A 13,589-nucleotide genomic window follows, 5' to 3' on the forward strand; every position below is an offset into this window, starting at 1 on the left:
AAATTTGGCCATTTCGCACCATGAAGAAACCACCTTGCGAAATTTGGACCTTTCATCTTCCCCCTTTGCGAAATGCCTTTGAAATCCCCTGTTTTGAGACGCTGTTGATGATATTCCACTACTGGTTCTCCAAGATATTTTGCTTGACTTTTAGCTTTGTAAATACCTATTTTACCCTTGTAATCAACCAATGAAAAGGTTGCTTTTGTAATAGCTCTTGTAATTTAGCTTTTTATTGTCTTTAAATAGAGGTGAAGAGCCTCAGACACGATCATCTTGTAACTTGTAACTTTATAAGTTATAAGAGCACTTTTGTTTATACGCTTCTTTTCTCTTTTCTTTCTCATTTTCTTAGTAGCCAAACATCCTTGGAGGATGAAATCCCCAAGGATGAGAGGCTAAAACCTTTTAGTTTCTTGAAGTAATGGATGCCATGTGAAGCTCCCGTGTCAAGATGGAGATTTCCAAGCCATAAATGTAAGTAGCTGAGCGTCATAAATGTTTTCATTCAAAGTAAAGCTTTTAATCTCTCTGACTTGCTTTGAATGGCCAATACTTGATAACCTTTTGGCCTTAGTGGATTCTTATTGTTAGATCCACTAACGTTCATTAGTTATCTCCTACGAGCCATTGTATTGCAAGTCGAGGAGATGACTTATACCAATAAAAGAACAGTTATGAGGTTCAGCTACCCTTTTTGTAAGTTTTCAAGGACTAAAACTCAGTTGTTAAACTCATACCGGTTCGGGAAGTAAGCATCACCTTAGTTGCTTCCCCAACTCGAGGTGAAAAGTCCCAAAATCTCCATTTTTACACAGTGAGTTAAGCATGGCTATCCAAAGCTTTGAGAAACTTCTTTTTCCATTTTTAACCTATTTTCATGTTAGTTTAGTTTACAACACCTTCATCTTTTTATGTTTTCATCTTAACCTAATTTTTATTAAGAAAAGTTCACTCCATCCTCCGAACTTCACCAGTTAAAGTAAAAACCCTTCCCAGTGTTCGATCCTAGAGCCACTATGCTATAGTAGCTTTGCTACTTTAGTGTAAGGACCTTAGGTATAAATTTTGTTGATACCCTTACATGCCAAGCTACCAAGAGTCGGGTTATCAAATGGTGTCGTTGCCGGGGAAGGTGCTACTTCACTGTGAATACATCAGCCGGAGGTAACTCGTGAGACTTCTCATGAGTAAGGTGAATTCTACCCCATTTTTCATTTACTAACTTTTTATTTTAGTTTTAGAACATTTTTAACTTAGTTTAGATAAGTTTCTTTTAGCTTTTGACTTTCATTTTTAGTTTATTTTTCAGACTCGGTTTTTCCTTTTGCATGCTCTGTTTTTTTTTTTTTCTTTTTCTTTGTTTTGTTTATTTGTTTTGTTCCAGCTGAATCCGTGCATGCCCTATTGGATTAGAGACCAAGAGGAAAGGTTAGTGCGGATAGAGACTCCACGAGCTACTGAATTAGAGATCATTTTGGAAGTCATGGCGAATCAGCCAGAGGATCAACATTCACAACACGGGCAGGAGAATGATCCGAACTTATATAGGTCCATGAGGGATAGGATGCACCCTCCGAGGATGAGTGCACCATCTTGCATCATTCCTCCTACAGAGCAATTGATTATCAGGCCCACACATCGTGCCTCTGCTTCCTACTTTCCATGGGATGGAAAGTGAAATCCATATGCGCACATAAAGGAATTCGAAGATGTGTGCAATACTTTTCAAGAAGGGGAACAGCTATTGAGCTTATGAGGTTGAAGCTCTTTCCATTCACATTAAAGGACAAAGCCAAGATATGGCTCAATTCCTTGAGGTCGAGAAGCATAAGAACATGGACAGAACTTCAAGCTAATTTTTTGAAGAAGTTTTTCCCTACTCACAGAACAAATGGATTGAAGAGACAAATCTCCAACTTCTCAGCACGTGAGAATGAAAAATTTTATGAATACTGGGAGAGGTATATGGAGGCCATCAATGCATGTCCTCACCACGACTTTGATACATGGCTTTTGGTGAGTTATTTTTATGATGGCATGTCATCTTCAATGAAGCAGATATTGGAGACAATGTGTGGGGGTGATTTCATGAGCAAGAACCCTGAGGAGGCTATGGATTTCCTAAGTTATGTCTCAGAGGTTTCCCGTGGATGGGATGAGCCCAATAACAGAGAAATGGGGAAGAGGCCAGTTCAGCAAATGTCAAGAGGGGGATGTACAATCTGAGTGAAGACATGGAGATGAAAGCCAAGGTAGCTGCCATGGCTAGAAAAATAGAGGAAATGGAGTTGAGAAAAGTTCACGAAGTCCAAGCTATTTCAGAACCTCAACAACAAGCCAATCCTTGCTCCATCTGTCAGTCATTTGAACATATGGTGGAAGAATGTCCCACCATTCCAGCAGCAAGAGAAATGTTCGGTGAACAAGCTAACCTGATTGGCCAATGGAAGCCAAATTCAAATGCTCCCTATGGCAACACGTACAACTCTAGCTGGAGGAACCACCCAAACTTTGCATGGAAGCCAAGGCCAAACCCATATCAGTCACCAGCCCAATCAAGCCAACAGAGTCAAGGTCAATCCTCAGTTGAGCAAGCACTCATAAGCCTTAGCAAGGTTATGGGTGACTTTGTGAGTGAGCAAAAATCCATCAACTCTCAACTAAATCAGAAGATTGACAACGTAGAGAGTACATTGAACAAGAAGATAGATGGGATGCATAATGAGTTGTCTCAGAAAATTGACAACATCCAATATTCCATCTCAAGGCTCACAAATTTGAACACTGTCAATGAGAAAGGGAAGTTTCCCTCTCAGCCTCACCAAAATCCTAAGGGATACATGAAGTGGAATCCAAAGATGAGGATTCTTCAAAGGTGAGGGACGTGCAAGCTATTATCACTTTGAGAAGTGGTAAGGAAGTGCATCAGCCGGAGCATGATCAGAGGAAAAGCCAAAGAAGACAAGGCTGATAGAAAAGAAGAAAAGAAGAAAGAAAAAAAAGGGAAAGGAAGTTCAGATGAAAGAAAGCATCATTCCTAGCATGGATGAGGAACCTCAAATTCTTTTAAAGGAAGGCATGATGAAGAAGCACATGCCTCCTCCATTTCCTCAAGCCTTGCGTGGGAAGAAACCGATCAAGAATGCTTCTGAGATTCTTGATGTGCTAAGACAAGTGAAGGTGAATATTCCTTTACTTGATATGATCAAGCAAGTACCCACATATGCAAAGTTTTTGAAGGACTTGTGCACTGTGAAAAGAGGACTCAATGTACAAAGCAAGCCTTCCTAACCGAGCAAGTGAGTGCTATAATCCAATGCAAGTCTCCAATCAATACAAAGATCCGGGGTGTCCTACAATCTCAGTCAATATTGGAGGAACCCAAGTGGAGAAGGCATTGCTTGATTTGGGGCAAGTGTTAACTTGCTTCCATACTCTGTATACAAGGAGCTGGGGTTGGAGAACTCAAGCCAACATCGATCACCCTATCCTTAGCTGACCGATCAGTGAAAATCCCCAGGGGGGTAATAGAGGATGTATTGGTTCAAGTTGACAAATTCTACTATCCAGTAGATTTTGTGGTGCTTGATACGGATCCCATTGTCAAAGGGATCAACTATGTTCCAATCATCCTTGGAAGACCATTCCTTGCAACATCCAATGCAATCATCAATTGTAGGAATGGGGTCATGCAACTCACTTTTGGGAATATGACATTGGAACTCAACATCTTCCATCTATGTCAAAAGCACATCCATCCTGAAAAGATGAGGGCCCAGAAGAAGTGTGTATGATAGATACCCTGGTGGAGGAGCATTGTAATCAGAGTATGCTTGATCAGTTTGAAGAGAATCCAGATGAAAGCCATGAAGATCTTGATGATGGGTTAGCTGAACCCATGGGAATGAATGCCGTTATGTCAAACTGGAGACAAAAGCCAGTGATCCTCCCTTTGTTCAAGGATGAGGAAGAGATGAAAGAAGCTAAGGATGCAATCCTTAAGCTTGAATTGAAGACCCTTCCTGCCGAGTTGAAGTATGCTTACTTGGAGGAAGGCAATAAAGCCCCGGTGGTAATTTCTTCTTCTTTAACCGTTTCACAAGAGGACAATCTTCTAAGAATCCTTAGAAAGCACAAGAAGGCCATCGGATGGCAAATTTCTGATTTGAAGGGGATAAGCCCATTGATTTGCACGCACCATATTTATATGGAGGAGGGAGCTAAGCCAACTCGTCAGCCACAGAGGAGATTGAATCCTCATATGCAAGAGGTAGTAAGGGCTGAAGTGTTGAAGCTTCTTCAAGCGGGCATCATTTACCCCATTTCAGATAGCACTTGGGTGAGTCCAACCCAAGTTGTTCCAAAGAAGTCCGGGATAACCGTAGTCAAGGGGAAAATGGAGATGAAGTGTCCACACGCCTCACAACTGGTTGGAGGGTGTGCATTGACTACAGGAAGCTGAACACAGTAACGAGAAAGGATCACTTCCCTTTACCTTTCATGGATCAAGTCCTTGAGAGAGTATCTGGGCATCCTTTTTATTGCTTCTTGGATGGGTATTCCGGGTATTTTCAAATAGAGATTGATGTGGAGGACCAGGAGAAGACTACCTTCACTTGTCCATTCGGCACCTATGCTTATAGGCGGATGCCTTTTGGATTATGCAACGCTCCTGCTACCTTCCAAAGATGCATGCTTAGCATCTTCAGTGACATGGTTGAACGAATCATGGAAGTCTTCATGGATGACATAACTGTGTATGGGACTTCTTTTGAGGATTGTTTGTCACATCTTGAAGATGTTTTGAAAAGATGCATAGAGAAAGACCTCGTACTCAATTGGGAGAAGTGCCATTTTATGGTAAATCAAGGTATTGTTCTTGGGCACGTAATCTCAAAGAAGGGTATAGAGGTAGATAGAGCTAAGGTGGAACTAATTGTGAAGTTGCCACCTCCCACCAATGTAAAAGGAATAAGGCAATTCCTTGGGCATGCCGGGTTCTATAGGAGGTTTATAAAGGATTTTTCCAAGATTGCCAAACCTCTTTGTGAATTATTGGTGAAGGATGCCAAGTTTGAGTGGGATGATAAATGTCAAAGGAGTTTTGAGCTTCTTAAGCAATTCTTGACATCAGCGCCCATTGTGAGAGCACCAAATTGGGAGTTGCCATTTGAAGTGATGTGTGACTCAAGTGATTATGCCATTGGGGCTGTTTTGGGACAAAGAGAAGATGGTAAACCTTATGTGATCTACTATGCAAGCAAGTCTTTGAATGATGCTCAAAGGAATTACACCACCACTGAGAAGGAATTACTTGCTGTGGTGTATGCTTTGGAAATTCAGAGCTTATTTGATAGGGTCTTCCATTGTGGTATTCACGGATCATTCAGCTTTGAAGTATTTGCTAACCAAGCAAGATGCCAAGGCTAGGTTGATTAGGTGGATACTTTTGCTTCAAGAGTTCAACCTCCAGATCAGAGATAAGAAAGGTGTTGAGAATGTGGTAGCTGACCACTTGTCAAGGCTCAACATCGCTCATGACACCCATGGACTTCCCATAAATGATGATTTCCCTGAGGAATCCTTGATGCTTGTGGAGGAAGTGCCATGGTTTGCACACATTGCCAATTACTTGGTCACGGGAGAAATACCAAGTGAATGGAGCTCTCAGGACAAGAAGAATTTCTTTGCCAAGGTCCATGCATATTATTGGGAGGAGCCTTTTCTCTTCAAGTATTGTGCGGACCAAATTATAAGGAAGTGTGTGCCTGAACAAGAGAAGCATGGGATCCTATCTCATTGCCATGGGAATGCATGTGGAGGCCACTTTGCCTCTCAAAAGACGGCAATGAGAGTTCTTCAATCGGCTTTTGGTGGCCCTCACTTTTTAAGGATGCCCATGAGGTAAGTAAAGGATGTGATAAGTGCCAAAGACTAGGCAAGCTTTCAAGGAGAAACATGATGCCTTTGAACCCCATCTTGATAGTGGATCTTTTTGATGTTTGGGGCATAGACTTCATGGGACCTTTCCCTATGTCTTTTGGCCACTCCTACATCTTGGTAGGAGTTGATTATGTTTCAAAGTGGGTTGAAGCTATACCCTGTAGAACCAATGATCACAAAGTGGTTCTCAAGTTCCTAAAAGAAAACATCTTCTCGAGGTTTGGAGTGCCTAAAGCAATCATCAGTGATGGAGGCACTCACTTTTGCAACAAGCCCTTTGAAGCTCTTTTGGCCAAGTACGGAATTAAGCATAAGGTAGCTACACCTTATCATCCTCAGACGAGTGGCCAAGTAGAGCTAGCCAACCGGGAAATTAAGAACATCTTGATGAAGGTGGTGAACACCAATAGGAAAGATTGGTCTGTTAAGCTCCTTGATTCCCTATGGGCGTATAGGACGGCTTATAAGACTATCCTTGGGATGTCACCGTACCGTCTTGTTTATGGCAAAGCTTGCCATCTTCCCGTTGAGATTGAGTTCAAGGCATGGTGGGCCATTAAAAAGCTCAACATGGATTTAACTAAGGCTGGGCTAAAGAGGAGTTTGGATTTGAATGAGCTTGAGGAATTGAGAAATGATGCCTATCTCAACTCAAAAATAGCTAAGGAAAAGCTAAAGAGATGGCATGATCAGTTGGTGACCAAGAAAGAATTTTCAAGGGACAAAGAGTCTTGCTATATGACTCTAAGCTTCACCTATTTCCGGGAAAGCTCAAATCAAGGTGGGTAGGGCCTTTTGTCATCCACCAAGTGCACTCACATGGAGTAATTGAGTTACTCAACTCAAAAAGTGCAAAGACCTTCAAGGTAAATGGGCAAAGACTCAAGCCCTACATCGAGCCATTTTCCCGTGACAAGGAGGTACTCATCCTCCATGACCCATCACATCCTTGAGAAAGTGTGGTAAGTTGATGAGCTTAGCATGAAAAGCTAAGTGCTCATCTTTTTTGTTTTAATTTTAGTATTACATTCTTGTTTACTTTGCATTTTTAATACTTTTGCACATATTTTGTTTAGGTTTCTTAGTTTTGATTTTGATTTTTTATGTTTTTAATGGAGCTTTGATGTCCAATAGCAGGTACGAAAGCTCACAAGCTCACAAATGTGGAGAGAAAGATGAAATAGGGGAGAAATATATCTAAGTCCAAGCTTAAAAGCCCATTTCGCAACTCAAAAAGTGAGTTGCGAAAATTTGGCAAGATGCAATTTACAACCTCTCGGGATTGCACTTTTGCAAGGAGTAACCAGTGCGAAAATTTTCGCAAGTCATTTTTCACCTTGCGAAATTGTTTTCAAAGCAAATATCAAAATGCAACCTCTCGGGATTGGTTTTTAAGGGGAGTAGCCAGTGCGAAAATTTGGCAAGGTGAATTTTCACCTTGCGAAATTTTTTCTTCATGCTTACCAAGGATTTGATTCTTTTTAAATTCATTTTCAAACTTCAATTTTGTAGTTTTAACACTCCTCAGTTCATCCCCGTACTTTGATCAAAATTTTTTTTTTCATGGCCAAAAACCCTTTTTAAAGCCTTCTCAACTTCATTTTTCATGCATAAAACACTATTCCCCTTGCATTTCCTCTCTAGGCCGCGTGCTTCATTGTTCCAAGGTGAGTAATTTTTCATTTTTCTCCATTTTTGGCTCCTTAAATTGCTTGTTTATGTCATTTCTATGTTTTAGGAACCATAAACATGCATTTTCATCCGTTAAAACCTTTTCAAAAATCCATTTTTTTCAAATCAAAGACCCACATGGCCGGCCACCATTTTTGCAAAAATCTCTATCTTGCAATGTGTTTTAGGCTCCCAAACTTACTCCATTGCATTTAGAATCATGTTTCCATTAAAACCATACCCTTTTTCTGAATTTTAAACCGTTAAAAATGAAAACTCAAATTCAAAGTAAGCATTGGAGAAGAAGATGAATAGTGCCTGTGACTAGTGCTGCGTGAATAGTGCCCGTTGCCAAATTTAGCAACCACTATTCATGCCTTGCAAATTTTGCACTGGTTACCATTTCAACTGTATTTTTGACACTTTACCCCTGGGATGCTCTATTTTTCGTGCTTTTCAGTCTTATTTCAGTATTTATACCATGCACGGACACGGGGGCATCCTCTTAGCTAGTCAGCGTGGGCCCACTCACAGAGAGGTGTCGTTCTACACCATCTCAGCCTGCCCAGACCCCAGTTCCTCTACTCAGCACGGGTACGAGACCAGACGATCATCTGGGTCTTCTAGGGCACCAGTGCCACCCCCTGTGAGCAGTCCTCCACCTAAGAGGACTAGGATTTCAGGACCAGGCGAGTCCTCCAGAGCCCCTCCATCACCTCCAGCATCTACTATCCCAGGCTCTTCACACCTAGCAGAGGTCCTCAAGCGGCCTATGATAGCAGGGCCACCCCTCCCAGGCAACACAGATATCAGAGATAGGCCATTTCACGATGAGATCTGTATGGAGCATGAGACTCTCCGCCTATTACCAGAGCTAGAGGAGTCATACGCCTTCTGCAGAGGTACCACATCGAGCCATTTATGACTCCTAGGTCCTTCTATTACCCTAGGGTAGTCTTAGATTTCTACCAGACTATGACTACTAGAGGTGTCCAGGACCCCATAGCCATTTATTTTTTGATTGATGGCCAACATGGTATTTTAGAGGCCCGAGATATAGTCGCCTCTATGCATTTTCCGCCTATCCTTGAGAACCTTGGTTCATTCCGGCATTGGTCTCAGTATTCAGAGCCCGACATGGTGTCTACCTTATCAGGAGGTTGAGTCACTGGTAGGACCATTTTGAGGAGGGAGCTTCCTCCACGGATGTTACTTATAGATTTGGTGCTCCGCACCAATCTTTTTCCACTCCAGCATGTCGTCCAGAGGAGAGGTGCTATCCTAGATGCACTTTACCGCATCTCTGAGGGATTCTACTTTGGACCCCACCATCTAGTCATGGCTGCTCTTACCTATTTTGAGGAGAAGGTGCATAGGAAGCGCCTACGCAGAGCTGGTACTATTCCACTCTTATTTCCGAGGCTGATCTCTCAGGTCTTAGAGGATATGGGATACCCTTCTCAGCCCCACCTAGAGCGTCGTCATCATTGTCGAGAGCTCTTTACCAGTGAGAGTTGGACCCAGTTCTTAGACCGCTCACCCATGGACCAGGGTATCCCTAGACCATTAGCTCCAGCAGCCTCAGCACCTACAGTACAGACATCACCAGAGCAGGACCCACATACCACAGAGCCTTCTTCTTCAGTACCTGCTCCAGTGACTTGCACTACTGATACTCCCGCACCACCAGTCACTCCTGCTCCAGCCTATGCTGAGTCTTCAGCCGGGCCATCCATCACTGTCTCCGCTACAGAGTTCAGAGCTCTCATGTCGTCCTTTCACTCATTGAGCGCCTCTCAGGCCACCTTTAGTCCGTGAGATGCAGGCCATCAGACGACAGATGGATACCATACAGACACATCAGGCTCAGCATACAGCTATTCAGGCTCAGCATACAGCTATCCTGGACCAGCACTCCGCCATGCTCTCTCAGATCCACCATCACCTGGGCATATCACCTCCTCCACCTCAGGAGCCACATCCATGATTGGATATTTCTATCTCCATTTTGTATATGTTTTTTGTTTATGATACATGTTTTATATTCTGAGATTGTATGTACCTCATGCTTATATCTTGTACTCAACTCTCTCAGTTTATATAAGCATCATTTTTTGTATCTTATTTCCTCTCTCACGTTTCTTATGGTTTTTGAATCATGTGGATGCACTCACACGCCTTGAATACCACATCACCATAAGGTATATCATTCCTTCTTCGTCCTTTTCGATAGAAACATTGGGGACAATGTTCATCTAAGTTGGGGGGAGAGTTGAGGAAGTAAGTATTTCCTATTTTAGTTAGTTATTTTGTTGATTTAGTAGTTTTTGACCTTTTCAAAATTTTTTGTTTCATTCTCTATGGTTGTTAAAGATAATTTCTCAAATAAAATAGGTTAAGTCGAGTTTAACTTAATTACTTAAGTCTTAAAGTTTGTTTTATGCTTTCAAAGTTGATAATCTATTGAAGCCCTCTTTGATTTCGAACTTATTTCTTCCATTTCAAGCTTTATACACACCGTGCACATTAGATCCCGGATATATGATGTAAAACTTTCTCACCCTCTAAGCTTAGGAAAATTTTGAATTGGTTCATTACTTAACCTCTTTTTAATAGTGTTGGGACATCTCAAAAAGACCAATGAGTCTCTAAAAAAAAAAAAAAAGAATAAGCTTCTATTCTTTCCTTGAAACCTAAGCATGATCCGAAGGGGAAAGCCTTTAAAACCCGATGCCCTAAACCTTGATTGGTTGGGAGTCATCGATCCTCTGCTTGCTACATAGGTGAATTGGTTAAGTTTAGTGAGTAAAAAGAATTGTGAATGAGAAGGTGCATTCCTAACCTATTAAGAGTTGGTTAATTTTGCCAAAGTTCGAGAAAAGCTTAGGTTGGGGGGAGAGGATAGTTGTACATACTATATCCGGAAGCTAATCTCATTAACACTTAGCTCATTATGGAAGAGTTTGATCCGGAACCTTGAGAGTAGAGATTCTTTTGATACTTAATTGCATAATCTCCACTCTTTGTACTTTTTGTTTATGTTTTAGCTTTGACAACTCCTATTGCATTTTGAATCTTCATATCTTTAGTTCACCATGTGAGATGTGTCTTGATATCAGTCATGCCACTCAATTATTTTTTGGAGTGATTTGCATGACCTCTTTTATGTATATTATTATGTTTGCTTAGTTTTTATCTCTTCCATTGCTAAGGGACTAGCAATGAGTCGGTTGGGGGGTGTGATTACTACCGAAAAGTGCTATTTTGTAGACCTAATTATAAGGGTTTTAAGCACCTTTAAGTAGTAATCATATTCATTTAACCTAATTAATTCATTAAGCTCCTTAGTAATTAGTTCTAACCATTTTTAGTGGCAAGTTTACATGTTTTTCATCAGCTTATGAACCAATTCAAGCATGCCAATTGATGGAGGAGCTACTTGGGCGAGTTAAGCAAGGATTTTGGACGTTTACAGGCTTGAATTTCAAGTGGAAACACGAGCACAAGCAATGGGAACACCATTTCGCAAGGGGAGGCAATTCACCATGCCAAATGTCCAATTTCGCAAGGGGATTTTCCTCATGGTGCTAAATTTGGCCATTTCGCACCATGAAGAAACCACCCTGCGAAATTTCGCAAGGTGGCTTTTCACCTTGCGAAATTTGGACCTTTCATCTTCCCCTTTTGCGAAATGCCTTTGAAATCCCCTGTTTTGAGACGCTGTTGATGATATTCCACTGCCGGTTCTCCAAGATATTTTGCTTGACTTTTAGCTTTGTAAATACCTATTTTACCCTTGTAATCAACCAATGAAAAGGTTGCTTTTGTAATAGCTCTTGTAATTTAGCTTTTTATTGTCTTTAAATAGAGGTGAAGAGCCTCAGACACGATCATCTTGTAACCTGTAACTTTATAAGTTATAAGAGCACTTTTGTTCATACGCTTCTTTTCTCTTTTCTTTCTCATTTTCTTAGTAGCCAAACATCCTTGGAGGATGAAATCCCCAAGGATGAGAGGCTAAAACCTTTTAGTTTCTTGAAGTAATGGATGCCATGTGAAGCTCCCGTGTCAGGATGGAGATTTCCAAGCCATAAATGTAAGTGGCTGAGCGTCATAAATGTTTCATTCAAAGTAAAGCTTTTAATCCCTCTGACTTGCTTTGAATGGCCAATACTTGATAACCTTTTGGTCTCAGTGGATTCTTATTGTTAGATCCACTAACATTCATTAGTTATCTCCGACGAGCCATTGTATTGCAAGTCGAGGAGATGACCTATACCAATAAAAGAACAGTTATGAGGTTCAGCTACCCTTTTTGTAAGTTTTCAAGGACTAAAACTTAGTTGTTAAACTCATACCGGTTCGGGAAGTAAGCATCACCTTAGTTGCTTCCCCAACTCGAGGTGAAAAGTCCCAAAATCTCCATTTTTACACAGTGAGTTAAGCATGGCTATCCAAAGCTTTGAGAAATTTCTTTTTCCATCTTTTAACCTATTTTCATGTTAGTTTAGTTTACAACACCTTCATCTTTTTATGTTTTCATCTTAACCTAATTTTTATTAAGAAAAGTTCACTCCATCCTCCGAACTTCACCAGTTAAAGTAAAAACCCTTCCCAGTGTTCGATCCTAGAGCCACTATGCTATATTAGCTTTGCTACTTTAGTGTAAGGACCTTAGGTATAAATTTTGTTGATACCCTTACATGCCAAGCTACCAAGAGTCGGGTTATCACATTGGTTGGCCTTATGCTTGCAAGCTCGAGAGCACAACCTATAGACTCCCCAAATGATGTTTTTGGTGAGAGTTTCAAGACCTTCCTAATGAAAGAAGATATGGACATGATTATATCATCAAAAGAAGTATCATCCAATTGTATCTTATACTACATCTGGTGAGGGATTTTATAATTTTTGAATGACTCTTGACACTCATTTGAGGTAAAAATTATTTACTAATGACCTATATTGATTGTTGATAACTTGTTATGTGAGGTTTAACTAGGCACTTGCATAGAAAGTTGATTGATGCAAAGCAAGTTGAACGATATGTTTTTGTCAATCCAGTATTGGTTTCGAAAGCTGGAATGGGAGAAGGAAGCAAGGAAAACAGGTTAAGAGCTATTGCAGATCGATTAAGGAATACAAAACATGCTGAATATATGTTTATTCCATACAATCCAAAGTAACCTTTTACCCCAAATGTCAATATGGTGTATGTAAGTTAGTTTGTGATGTATTAATTTATGGATAATATGTTAACACATTTGTTTTTTTTTTTTTTCATTTTTATTTAGTTTCCACTGGGTCTTAGTGGCACTAGAGATGAAGAGAATGATCGCATATTACCTTGATCCAATGGCTTCTCAACCATGTGATGATCTTAAGGAGATAGCTAACATGTAAGTGTGTATCTGCTCATATTTTAATACAATGCATAGGGGTTGAAGAACATTATTTTTTTTTATAGGGCAATTAGAATCAACCCCACCAGAAAAACAGAAAACATCAAAGAGGGAGCCAACTTGGGTCAAAGTGGTTGTAAGTACTTATTCATTTAGATTAAAATATATTGTTTGACCACTTACTTTGTTACACAAAATTAGGAAATGGATGGTTATTAATATGATCATTGGTTAGATATTAAAGAAGTAAGAATATCATTCTATTGTTTGTTGTAATTGTTGATACTTTTATCATAGTGCCCAAGACAACCGGGTAGTGTGGAATGTGGGTATTACGTGATGAGATACATGAAGGAAATCATTGCTAATCCAAACCAACTAACATCAAAGGTTTGTACTCAATTCAATTCATTTGGTTGGTCATTTTACTATGACATTTGAGTGGTCAATTAAACTTAATGAATGGTTTATGTTACTCCAATTCAGTTTGATGGAAGAAAATCATTCAGTGAAATGGAGATTAATGAAGTTCGCTCAGATTGGATTATGCTAATGACTCAATTAGTCATT

General features: G+C 40.4%; 1 long non-coding RNA gene across 1 annotated transcript; it reads left to right on the forward strand.

Annotated features, from left to right (window-relative positions):
* Positions 1 to 12,406: 12,406 nt before the first annotated feature.
* Positions 12,407 to 12,980, forward strand: LOC117910482. Its single transcript, XR_004650687.1, has 3 exons — positions 12,407 to 12,509; positions 12,610 to 12,727; positions 12,912 to 12,980. It is a non-coding gene; the product is annotated as an uncharacterized LOC117910482 (long non-coding RNA).
* Positions 12,981 to 13,589: the final 609 nt, after the last annotated feature.

This window comes from Vitis riparia, unplaced genomic scaffold, assembly GCF_004353265.1.
Source record: "Vitis riparia cultivar Riparia Gloire de Montpellier isolate 1030 unplaced genomic scaffold, EGFV_Vit.rip_1.0 scaffold756_pilon_pilon, whole genome shotgun sequence".
Lineage (NCBI taxonomy): Eukaryota > Viridiplantae > Streptophyta > Magnoliopsida > Vitales > Vitaceae > Vitis > Vitis riparia.